Here is a 12,701-nt window from a genome sequence, read left to right on the forward strand (position 1 = left end):
ACACGCCAAAAGAAGGAGATGGCGATGGAACAGCGGAGGATGACCCCTCCAAGAAACAGCCTAAGCGCCGGCGTCAACGGCGCCGCTCAAAATCCTGCCAAAACAAATACGGTGATTCCAGCATGGGAGATAATAATACTCCGGAATGTTCCAAAGAAAACCCCCTCCAGCAAGATTTAGCACAGGAGGATGGAGAAACCAGCCCTCATGAGAGAGCGGCAGACGGAGAGGTCGAGGACGATAATCATATGCCTCCCTCCGAAGACGAGGCAAGCCTCGACGACGACGAATTCGTCGTGCCAGAGGATCCCGTCGAGCAAGAGCGTTTTCAACGCAGGCTTATGGCCACAGCAAGAAGCCTCAAGAAAAAACAGCAACAGCTTAGAGGTGATCAAGATTTGCTAGTCGACAGATGGACTGAAGTCCTTGCGGCCGAAGAGCATAAACTCAAACGCCCCTCCAAGAGCTACCCAAAGCGCAGGTTGCTACCTCGATTAGAGGAGGAAGCACTTAAACCTACATCACCAGCACTCAATATGGCCGATCGTCCACCTCATGGCCGCGACAGAGAAGCTTCTCGGCCCTCCACTCAAGCTGCACCCCGTACCAAGGCACGGGAAAATGCGCCGGACCTGAGAGATATGTTGGAGGACAAGGCAAGGCAAACAAGATTGATCTATAGATCGCGTGGGCGCCCCACAACTCGAGACGGTAACCGTCACGCCGGCCACAAATTCGGCAGGGCCAAACATAGTAGACAAAGCTCATTGGAGCTACGTCATGATATAGCCCAGTACAGAGGCGCCGCACACCCACTATGCTTCACAGACGAAGTAATGGATCATCAAATCCCCGAGGTTTTCAAACCCGTAAACATCGAATCATATGATGGCACAACAGATCCTGCGGTATGGATCGAGGATTATCTCCTTCATATCCACATGGCCCACGGTGATGATTTCCACGCCATCAAATACCTCCCACTCAAGCTTAAAGGACCATCTCGGCATTGGCTTAACAGCTTGCCAACAGGATCAATCAGTTGTTGGGAGGACCTGGAAGCCGCATTCCTCGACAATTTCCAGGGCACTTATGTGCGACCCCCAGACGCCGATGACCTAAGTCACGTAATTCAGCAGCTAGATGAATCGGCCAGGCAATTCTGGACACGGTTCCTAACAAAGAAAAATCAAATAGTCGACTGTCCGGACGCAGAGGCCCTAGCAGCCTTCAAGCACAATATCCGTGACGAGTGGCTTGCCCGGCACCTTGGACAGGAAAAGCCGAAATCTATGGCAGCACTCACGACACTCATGACCCGCTTTTGCGTGGGAGAAGACAGTTGGCTTGCTCGTAGTAACAATATGACCAAGAACCCTGGTAATTCGTATACCAGGGACAGAAGTGGCAGGTCGCGTCGCAACAAGCAGAAGCACCGCATTAACGGCGACAATACTGAGGATATGGCAGTTAATGCCGGATTCAGAGGCTATAAATCCCGCCAGCGGAAAAAGCCATTCAAAAGAAATCCTAGGGGCCCGTCCAGTTTGGACCGAATACTCGACCGCTTGTGCCAGATACATGGCACCCCCGAAAATCCGGCCAATTACACCAACAGGGATTGTTGGGTGTTCAAGCAGGCAGGCAAGTTAAATGCCGAAAATACCGACAAGGGGCTGCATAGCGATGACGACGAAGAGCCCCGGCCGCCAAACAACAGTGGAAAGAAGGGTTTTCCCCCACAAGTGCGGACGGTGAACATGATATACGCAACCCACATCCCCAAGAGGGAGCGGAAGCGTGCGTTAAGGGACGTATACGCGGTAGAGCCAGTCGCCCCAAAGTTCAACCCATGGTCCTCCTGAAGGAAATATGCCCTGGAGGCAATAATAAAGTTATTATTTATTTCCTTATATCATGATAAATGTTTATTATTCATGCTAGAATTGTATTAACCGGAAACATAATACATGTGTGAATACATAGACAAACAGAGTGTCACTAGTATGCCTCTACTTGACTAGCTCGTTAATCAAAGATGGTTATGTTTCCTAACCATGAACAATGAGTTGTTATTTGATTAACGAGGTCACATCATTAGTTGAATGATCTAATTGACATGACCCATTCCATTAGCTTAGCACCCGATCGTTTAGTATGTTGCTATTGCTTTCTTCATGACTTATACATGTTCCTATAACTATGAGATTATACAACTCCCGTTTACCGGAGGAACACTTTGGGTACTACCAAACGTCACAACGTAACTGGGTGATTATAAAGGAGTACTACAGGTGTCTCCAATGGTACATGTTGGGTTGGCGTATTTCGAGATTAGGTTTTGTCACTCCGATTGTCGGAGAGGTATCTCTGGGCCCTCTCGGTAATGCACATCACATAAGCCTTGCAAGCATTACAACTAATATGTTAGTTGTGAGATGATGTATTACGGAACGAGTAAAGAGACTTGCCGGTAACGAGATTGAACTAGGTATAGGATACCGACGATCGAATCTCGGGCAAGTAACATACCGATGACAAAGGGAACAACGTATGTTGTTATGCGGTCTGACCGATAAAGATCTTCGTAGAATATGTAGGAGCCAATATGGGCATCCAGGTCCCGCTATTGGTTATTGACCGGAGACGTGTCTCGGTCATGTCTACATTGTTCTCGAACCCGTAGGGTCCGCACGCTTAAGGTTACGATGACAGTTATATTATGAGTTTATGCATTTTGATGTACCGAAGGTTGTTCGGAGTCCCGGATGTGATCACGGACATGACGAGGAGTCTCGAAATGGTCGAGACATAAAGATTGATATATTGGAAGCCTATGTTTGGATATCGGAAGTTTCCGGGTGAAATCGGGATTTTACCGGAGTACCGGGAGGTTACCGGAACCCCCCGGGAGCCATATGGGCCTTAATGGGCTTTAGTGGAAAGGAGAAAGGGGCAGCCCAAGGTGGCCGCGCGCCTCCCCCCTCCCCTAGTCCTATTAGGACTAGGAGAGGTGGCCGGCCCCCTCTCTCTTTCCCCCTCGGGGAATCCTAGTCCAACTAGGATTGGGGGGAGTCCTACTCCCGGTAGGAGTAGGACTCCTCCTGCGCCCTCCTCCTGGCCGGCGGCCCCCTCCCCCTTGGCTCCTTTATATACGGAGGCAGGGGGCACCTCTAGACACACAAGTTGATCATTGAGATCGTTCCTTAGCCGTGTGCGGTGCCCCCTGCCACCATATTCCACCTCGATTATATTGTAGCAGTGCTTAGGCGAAGCCCTGCGATGGTAGAACATCAAGATCGTCACCACGCCGTTGTGCTGACAGAACTCCTCCCCGACGCTTTGCTGGATCGGAGCCCGGGGATCGTCATCGAGCTGTACGTGTGCTAAGAACTCGGAGGTGCCGGAGTAACGGTGCTTGGATCGGTCGGATCGGGAAGACGTACGACTACTTCCTCTATGTTGCGTCAATGCTTCCGCAGTCGGTCTGCGTGGGTACGTAGACAACACTCTCCCCTTCGTTGCTATACATCACCATGATCTTGCGTGTGCGTAGGAAATTTTTGAAATTACTGCGTTCCCCAAACAGTGGCATCCGAGCCTAGGTTTTATGTGATGTTATATGCACGAGTAGAACACAAGTGAGTTGTGGGCGATATAAGTCATACTGCTTACCAGCATGTCATACTTTGGTTCGGCGGTATTGTTGGATGAAGCGGCCCGGACCGACATTACGCGTACGCTTACGCGAGACTGGTTCTACCGACGTGCTTTGCACACAGGTGGCTTGCGGGTGACAGTTTCTCCAACTTTAGTTGAACCAATGTGGCTACGCCCGGTCCTTGCGAAGGTTAAAACAACACCAACTTGACAAACTATCGTTGTGGTTTTGATGCGTAGGTAAGATTGGTTCTTGCTTAAGCCCGTAGCAGCCACGTAAAACTTGCAACAACAAAGTAGAGGACGTCTAACTTGTTTTTGCAGGGCATGTTGTGATGTGATATGGTCAAGACATGATGCTAAATTTTATGTATGAGATGATCATGTTTTGTAACCAGTTATCGGCAACTGGCAGGAGCCATATGGTTGTCGCTTTATTGTATGCAATGCAATCGCAGTAATGCTTTACTTTATCACTAAGCGGTAGCGATAGTCGTAGAAGCACAGCTTGGCGAGACGACAACGATGCTACGATGGAGATCAAGGTGTCGCGCCGGTGACGATGGTGATCACGATGGTGCTTCGGAGATGGAGATCACAAGCACAAGATGATGATGGCCATATCATATCACTTATATTGATTGCATGTGATGTTTATCTTTTATGCATCTTATCTTGCTTTGATTGACGGTAGCATTATAAGATGATCTCTCACTAATTATCAAGAAGTGTTCTCCCTGAGTATGCACCGTTGCGAAAGTTCTTTGTGCTGAGACACCACGTGATGATCGGGTGTGATAGGCTCTACGTTCAAATACAACGGGTGCAAAACAGTTGCACACGCGAGAATACTCAGGTTATACTTGACGAGCCAAGCATATGCAGATATGGCCTCAGAACACGGAGACCGAAAGGTCGAGCGTGAATCATATAGTAGATATGATCAACATAATGATGTTCACCGATGAAACTACTCCATCTCACGTGATGATCGATGGTTAGTTGATTTTGGATCACGTGATCACTTAGAGGATTAGAGGGATGTCTATCTAAGTGGGAGTTCTTAAGTAATATGATTAATTGAACTTAAATTTATCATGAACTTAGTCCTGATAGTATTTTGCAAATTATGTTGTAGATCAATAGCTCGCGTTATTGCTTTCATATGTTTATTTTGATATGTTCCTAGAGAAAAATTGTGTTGAAAGATGTTAGTAGCAATGATGCGGATTGGATCCGTGATCTGAGGTTTATCCTCATTGCTGCACAGAAGAATTATGTCCTTGATGCACCGCTAGGTGACGGGCCTATTGCAGGAGCAGATGCAGACGTTATGAACGTTTGGCTAGCTCAATGTGATGACTACTTAATAGTTTAGTGCACCATGCTTAACAGCTTAGAATCGGGACTTCAAAGACGTTTTGAACGTCATGGACCATATGAGATGTTCCAGGAGTTGAAGTTTCAAGAAAATACCCGAGTTGAGAGATATGAAGTCTCCAACAAGTTCTATAGCTAAAAGATGGAGGAGAATCGCTCAACTAGTGAGCATGTGCTCAGATTGTCTGGGTACTACAATCACTTGAATCAAGTGGGAGTTAATCTTCCAGATAAAATAGTGATTGACAGAATTCTCTAGTCACCATCACCAAGTTAGTAGAACTTCGTGATGAACTATAGTATGCAAGGGATGACATAAATGATTCCCGAGCTTTTCATGATGATGAAATCGATGAAGGTAGAAATCAAGAAAGAGCATCAAGTGTTGATGGTTGACAAGATCACTAGTTTCAAGAAAAGGGCAAAGGGAAGAAGGGGAACTTCAAGAAGAACGACAAGCAAGTTGCTGCTCAAGTGAAGAAGCCCAAGTCTGGTCCTAAGCCTGAGACTAAGTGCTTCTACTGCAAAGGGACTGGTCACTGGAAGCGGAACTGCCCCAAGTATTTGGCGGATAAGAAGGATGGCAAAGTGAACATAAGTATATTTGATATACATGTTATTGATGTGTACTTTACTAGTGTTTATAGCAACCCCTCAGTATTTGATACTAGTTCAGTTGCTAAGATTAGTAACTCGAAACGGGAGTTGCAGAATAAACAGAGACTAGTTAAAGGTGAAGTGACGATGTGTGTTGGAAGTGGTTCCAAGATTGATATGATCATCATCGCACATTCCCTATACTTTCGGGATTAGTGTTGAACCTGAATAAGTGTTATTTGGTGTTTGCGTTGAGCATGAATATGATTTGATCATGTTTATTGTAATACGGTTATTCATTTAAGTAAGAGAATAAATTGTTGTTCTGTTTACATGAATAAAACCTTATATGGTTACACACCCAATGAAAATAGTTCATTGGATCTCGATCATAGTGATACACATAATCATAATATTGAAACCAAAAGATGCAAAGTTAATAATGATAGTGCAACTTATTTGTGGCACTGCCGTTTAGGTCATATTGGTGTAAAGCGCATGAAGAAACTCCATGCTGATGGGATTTTGAAATCACTTGATTATGAATCACTTGGTGCTTGCGAACCATGCCTTATGGGCAAGATGACTAAAGACTCCGTTCTCCAGAACAATGGAGCGAGCAACTGACTTATTGGAAATAATACATACTGATGTATACGATCCGATGAGTGTTGAAGCTCGCGGCGGGTATCGTTATTTTCTGACCTTCACATATGATTTGAGCAGATATGGGTATATCTGCTTGATGAAACATAAGTCTGAAACATTTGAAAAGTTCAAAGAATTTCAGAGTGAAGTGGAAAATCATCGTGACAAGAAAATAAAAGTTTATATGATATGATCGCAGAGGTAAAATATTTGAGTTACGAGTTTGGTCTTCAATTAAAACAATGTGAAATAGTTTCACTACTCACGCCACCTAGAACACCACAGTGTAATGGTGTGTTCGAACGTCATAACCGTACTTTATTAGATATAGTGCGATCTATGATGTCTCTTACCGATCTACCACTATCGTTTTGGGGTTATGCATTAGAGACAGCTGCATTCACGTTAAATAGGGCACCATCTAAGTCCGTTGAGACGACGCCTTATGAACTGTGGTTTGGCAAGAAACCAAAGTTGTCGTTTCTTAAAGTTTGGGGTTGTGATGCTTATATGAAAAAGTTTCATCCTAATAAGCTCAAACCCAAATCGGAGAAATATGTCTTCATAGGATACCCAAAGGAGACTGTTGGGTACACCTTCTATCACAAATCCGAAGGCAAGACTTTTGTTGCTAAATTCGGAGTTTTTCTAGAGAAGGAGTTTCTCTCGAAAGAAGTGAGTGGGAGGAAAGTAGAACTTGATGAGGTAACTGTACCTGCTCCCTTATTAGAAAGTAGTTTATCACAGAAATCTGTTCCTGTGACTACTACACCAATTAGTGAGGAAGCTAATGATGATGATCATGTAACTTCAGATCAAGTTACTACCAAATCTCGTAGGTAAACCAGAGTGAGATCCGCACCAGAGTGGTACGGTAATCCTGTTCTGGAAGTTATGTTACTAGACCATGACGAACTTGCGAACTATGAGGAAGCGATGATGAGCCCAGATTCCGCGAAATGGTTTGATGCCATGAAATCTGAGATATGATCCATGTATGAGAACAAAGTATGGACTTTGGTTGACTTGCCCGATGATCGGCAAGCCATAGAAAATAAATGGATCTTCAAGAGGAAGACGGACGCTGATAGTAGTGTTACTATCTACAAAGCTAGAATTGTCGCAAAAGGTTTTCGACAAAGTTCAAGGTGTTGACTCGATGAGATTTTCTCACTCGTATCTATGCTTAAGTCTGTCCGAATCATGTTAGCAATTGCCGCATTTTATGAAATCTGGCAAATGGATAAACAAAACTGCATTCCTTAATAGATTTATTAAGGAAGAGTTGTATATGATACAACCAGAAGGTTTTGTCAATCCTAAAGGTGCTAACAAAATATGCAAGCTCCAGCGATCCACTATGGACTGGTGCAAGCATCTCGGAGTTGGAATATACGCTTTGATAAGTTGATCAAAGCATATAAGTTTTATACAGACTTGCGGTGAAGCCTGTATTTACAAGAAAGTGAGTGGGAGCACTACAACATTTCTGATAAGTATATGTGAATGACATATTGTTGATCAGAAATAATGTAGAATTATTCTGCAAAGCATAAAGGAGTGTTTGAAAGGAGTTTTTCAAAGAAAGAACTCGGTAAAACTGCTTACATATTGAGTATCAAGATCTATAGAGATAGATCAAGATGCTTGATAAGATTTTCAATGAGTACATACCTTGACAAGATTTTGAAGTAGTTAAAAATGGAACAGTCAAAGAAAAAGTTTCTTGCCTGTGTTACAAGGTGTGAAGTTGAGTAAGACTCAAAGCCCGACCACGGCAGAAGATAGAAAGAGAATGAAAGTCATTCCCTATGCCTCAGCCATAGGTTCTATAAAGTATGCCATGTTGTGTACCAGATCTATTGTATACCCTACATTGCAAGGGAGTACAATAGTGATCTAAGAGTAGATCACTGGACAGCGGTCAAAATTATCCTTAGTGGAATAAGGAAATATTTCTCAATTATGGAGGTGACAAAAAGGTTCGTCATAAAAGGTTACGTCGATGCAAGTCTTGACACAGATCTGGATGACTCTAAGTCTCGATCTAGATACATATTGAAAGTGGGAGCAATAAGCTAGAGTAGCTCCGTGCAGAGCATTGTTGACATAGAAATTCGAAAAATACTTACGGATCTGAATGTGACAGGCCCGTTGACTAAAATTATCTCACAAGCAAAACATGATCACACCTTAGTACTCTTTGGATGTTAATCACATAGCAATGTGAACTAGATTATTGACTCTAGTAAACCCTTTGGGTGTTTATCACATATCGATGTGAACTATGGATGTTAATCACAAGGTGATGTGAACTATTGCTGTTAAATCACATGGCGATGTGAACTAGATTATTGACTCTAGTGCAAGTGGGAGACTGAAGGAAATATGCCCTAGAGGCAATAATAAAGTTATTATTTATTTCCTTATATCATGATAAATGTTTATTATTCATGCTAGAATTGTATTAACCGGAAACATAATACATGTGTGAATACATAGACAAACAGAGTGTCACTAGTATGCCTCTACTTGACTAGCTCGTTAATCAAAGATGGTTATGTTTCCTAACCATGAACAATGAGTTGTTATTTGATTAACGGGATCACATCATTAAGTGAATGATCGGATTGACATGACCCATTCCATTAGCTTAGCACCCGATCGTTTAGTATGTTGCTATTGCTTTCTTCATGACTTATACATGTTCCTATAACTATGAGATTATGCAACTCCCGTTTACCGGAGGAACACTTTGGGTGCTACCAAACGTCACAACGTAACTGGGTGATTATAAAGGAGTACTACAGGTGTCTCCAAAGGTACATGTTGGGTTGGCGTATTTCGAGATTAGGTTTTGTCACTCCGATTGTCGGAGAGGTATCTCTGGGCCCTCTCGATAATGCACATCACATAAGCCTTGCAAGCATTGCGACCAATGAGTTAGTTGCGAGATGATGCATTACGGAACGAGTAAAGAGACTTGCCGGTAATGAGATTGAACTAGGTATTGGATACCGACGATCGAATCTCGGGCAAGTAACATACCGATGACAAAAGGAACAACGTATGTTGTTATGCGGTCTGACCGATAAAGATCTTCGTAGAATATGTAGGAGCCAATATGGGCATCCAGGTCCCACTATTGGTTATTGACCGGAGACGTGTCTCGGTCATGTCTACATTGTTCTCGAATCGTAGGGTCCGCACGCTTAACGTTACGATGACAGTTATTATGAGTTTATGCATTTTGATGTACCGAAGTTAGTTCGGAGTCCCGGATGTGATCACGGACATGACGAGGAGTCTCGAAATGGTCGAGACATAAAGATTGATATATTGGAAGCCTATATTTGGACATCGGAAGTGTTCCGGGTGAAATCGGGATTTTACCGGAGTACCGGGAGGTTACCGAAACCCCCCGGGAGCCATATGGGCCTTAATGGGCTTTAGTGGAAAGGAGAAAGGGGCAGCCCAAGGTGGCCGCGCGCCTCCCCCCTCCCCTAGTCCTATTAGGACTAGGAGAGGTGGCCGGCCCCCCTCTCTCTCTTTCCCCCTCGGGGAATCCTAGTCCAACTAGGATTGGGGGGGGAGTCCTACTCCCGGTAGGAGTAGGACTCCTCCTGCGCCCTCCTCCTGGCCGGCGGCCCCCTCCCCCTTGGCTCCTTTATATACGGAGGCAGGGGGCACCTCTAGACACACAAGTTGATCATTGAGATCGTTCCTTAGCCGTGTGCGGTGCCCCCTGCCACCATATTCCACCTCGATTATATTGTAGCAGTGCTTAGGCGAAGCCCTGCGACGGTAGAACATCAAGATCGTCACCACGCCGTCGTGCTGACGGAACTCCTCCCCGACGCTTTGCTGGATCGGAGCCCGGGGATCGTCATCGAGCTGTACGTGTGCTAAGAACTCGGAGGTAACGGAGTAACGGTGCTTGGATCGGTCGGATCGGGAAGACGTACGACTACTTCCTCTACGTTGCGTCAACGCTTCCGCAGTCGGTCTGCGTGGGTACGTAGACAACACTCTCCCCTCTCGTTGCTATGCATCACCATGATCTTGCGTGTGCGTAGGAAAAATTTTGAAATTACTGCGTTCCCCAACACCTCCTGCCCGATCACCTTTGATCGAAGGGACCATCCCACTAGCACTCGTCATGGCGGATTCGCTGCATTGGTTCTAGACCCAATTATTGACGGATTTCATCTCACTAGAGTCCTTATGGACGGTGGCAGCAGCCTGAACCTGCTTTACCAGGATACAGTGCGAAAAATGGGCATAGATCCCTCGAGGATTAAACCCACCAAAACGACCTTTAAAGGCGTAATACCAGGTGTAGATGCCAACTGTACAGGCTCAGTCACACTTGAAGTGGTCTTCGGATCTCCAGATAATTTCCGAAGCGAGGAGTTAATCTTCGACATAGTCCCATTCCGCAGTGGCTATCACGCACTGCTTGGGCGAACCGCATTCGCCAAGTTCAACGCGGTACCTCACTACGCATACCTTAAGCTCAAGATGACAGGCCCTCGAGGAGTAATTACGGTCAATGGAAACACCGAACGCTCCCTCCGAACGGAGGAGCACACGGCGGCCCTTGCAACGGAAGTACAAAGCAGCCTCTCCAGGCAGTTCTCCAGTCCGGCCATTAAACGTCCGGACACCGTCAAGCGCGCCCGAAGTAACCTACAACAAGACCGCCTGGCACGTCCCGAGCAGGCGTAGCAATGCGGCCCCAACCCCAGCCCTCGCAAAAATGCGACGCCAGTGCTTCGCGTACATCACTATGCTCTAGAAATACCATGGGTACAGGGGGAGGGGCACCATCATGGCATGCCCGAAACACGGCTTAAACCGCACCAGGGGCTGCCGATTTTTTAATTTTCTCTTACTTTCAGGACTCCATTCTTCGGAAGGCCTGTTCGGCAGTTCAATTGCCGCACAAACGATGGAAGAACCAGGGAAGCAGACAAGCCATGCCGCATTACGGAACTCCCAGGTGGTCTCTATCACGAGCAGTATACCTGTTTCGCATAACATTCCACAGCCTACCCCTGGAACGGACATGTTAAATAGTCCAACCTTTTCTTATCGCATTATTTGTATCATTCTGCTTTGATCGCAGCCCCTTTTTAATAAACAATGCATAGCTTTTGTCTATTTTTGCATTACCTTTTTTTACAAATATATGTTCCTTAACGACATGTCGCACCTGTACACTTTGGTACGGCCAAAATACGCCAGGGGCTTTAGTACCCCTCAATATGGTGTGAGAAGTCCAAACACTTTAACAAGTGCGGCACCCCGAACTTATAGCATTATATGCATCGGCTCCGAATCATGTCTTGGGTCAATAGTTGGGTTTGCCCGGCTCCTATGTTTTGGTGCCTTACGTTCCGCTATATCGTCTAAGGTAGCACTAGGAGAACTACTGTGATTGTGCCCCAGTTGAGCTGGGTCGAGCACCTCAGTAGAGAAAGCTAAAACTAACTGTCATGATGAAGCGAGAGTTGGTCGCTGTTCGAGAGGTTCGAGTCCCTAAAGACTTATGCCGCTTAGAGCGAGGAGTCGGCTTTGTCCGGCCAAGGCATGGATAGCGCCCCGAACTCGGTCTTCCGAATACCAGGGGCTTCGCCGAAATTTAAAATTATAGAATTCTATGGCTAAGTGAGAGTGTTCAAGCATTATAGTCTGATTGCCTTGTTCGTTGTGCTGAGCGCCTCCCTCGAAGGACCCAAACATGGGAAAAAGAGCGCTCAGGTTTATCCCCGAACACCCCAGCACTAGCGGCACGTGGGCAGAAGCCTACGACTCGCCATCTCTCAGAATTGATAAACAGCCGCACAGAAGGTAATATTTTAAATTCTAACAGCATTGCTTAGCGCATATGAACAAGTTTTCAGCGCACAGGACAAAACGAGCGAGTTTTACTCAAAGATTACATCCCTGGAACATTCATCCTCCATAAGGCAGGCACCCTTCAGAACATCCTTATAATAATTCTCGGGCTTGCGATGCTCTTTCCCCGGCGGTGGACCGTCCTTCACAAGCTTCTCAGCATCCAGCTTGCCCCAGTGCACCTTAGCACGGGCAAGGGCCCTACGGACACCTTCAATGTAGATGGAGCGCTTGATGACTTTGAGCCTTGGACAGGCCCCCACCAGCCGCCGCACCAGCCCGAAATAGCTCCCAGGCAGAGCCTCTCCAGGCCACAGCCGAACTATGAGGCCCTTCATGGCCTGTTCGGCTGCCTTGTGGATCTCGACCAGTTGCTTCAGCTGGTCGCTCAGGGGCATAGGGTGTCCGGCCTCAGCATACTGAGACCAGAACACCTTCTCTGTCGAGCTGCCCTCCTCGGCTCGATAGAATGCGGCAGCATCGGACACGCTACGGGGAAGATCCGCGAAGGCTCC

Source organism: Triticum urartu, chromosome 7 (assembly GCF_003073215.2).
Source record: "Triticum urartu cultivar G1812 chromosome 7, Tu2.1, whole genome shotgun sequence".
NCBI lineage: Eukaryota > Viridiplantae > Streptophyta > Magnoliopsida > Poales > Poaceae > Triticum > Triticum urartu.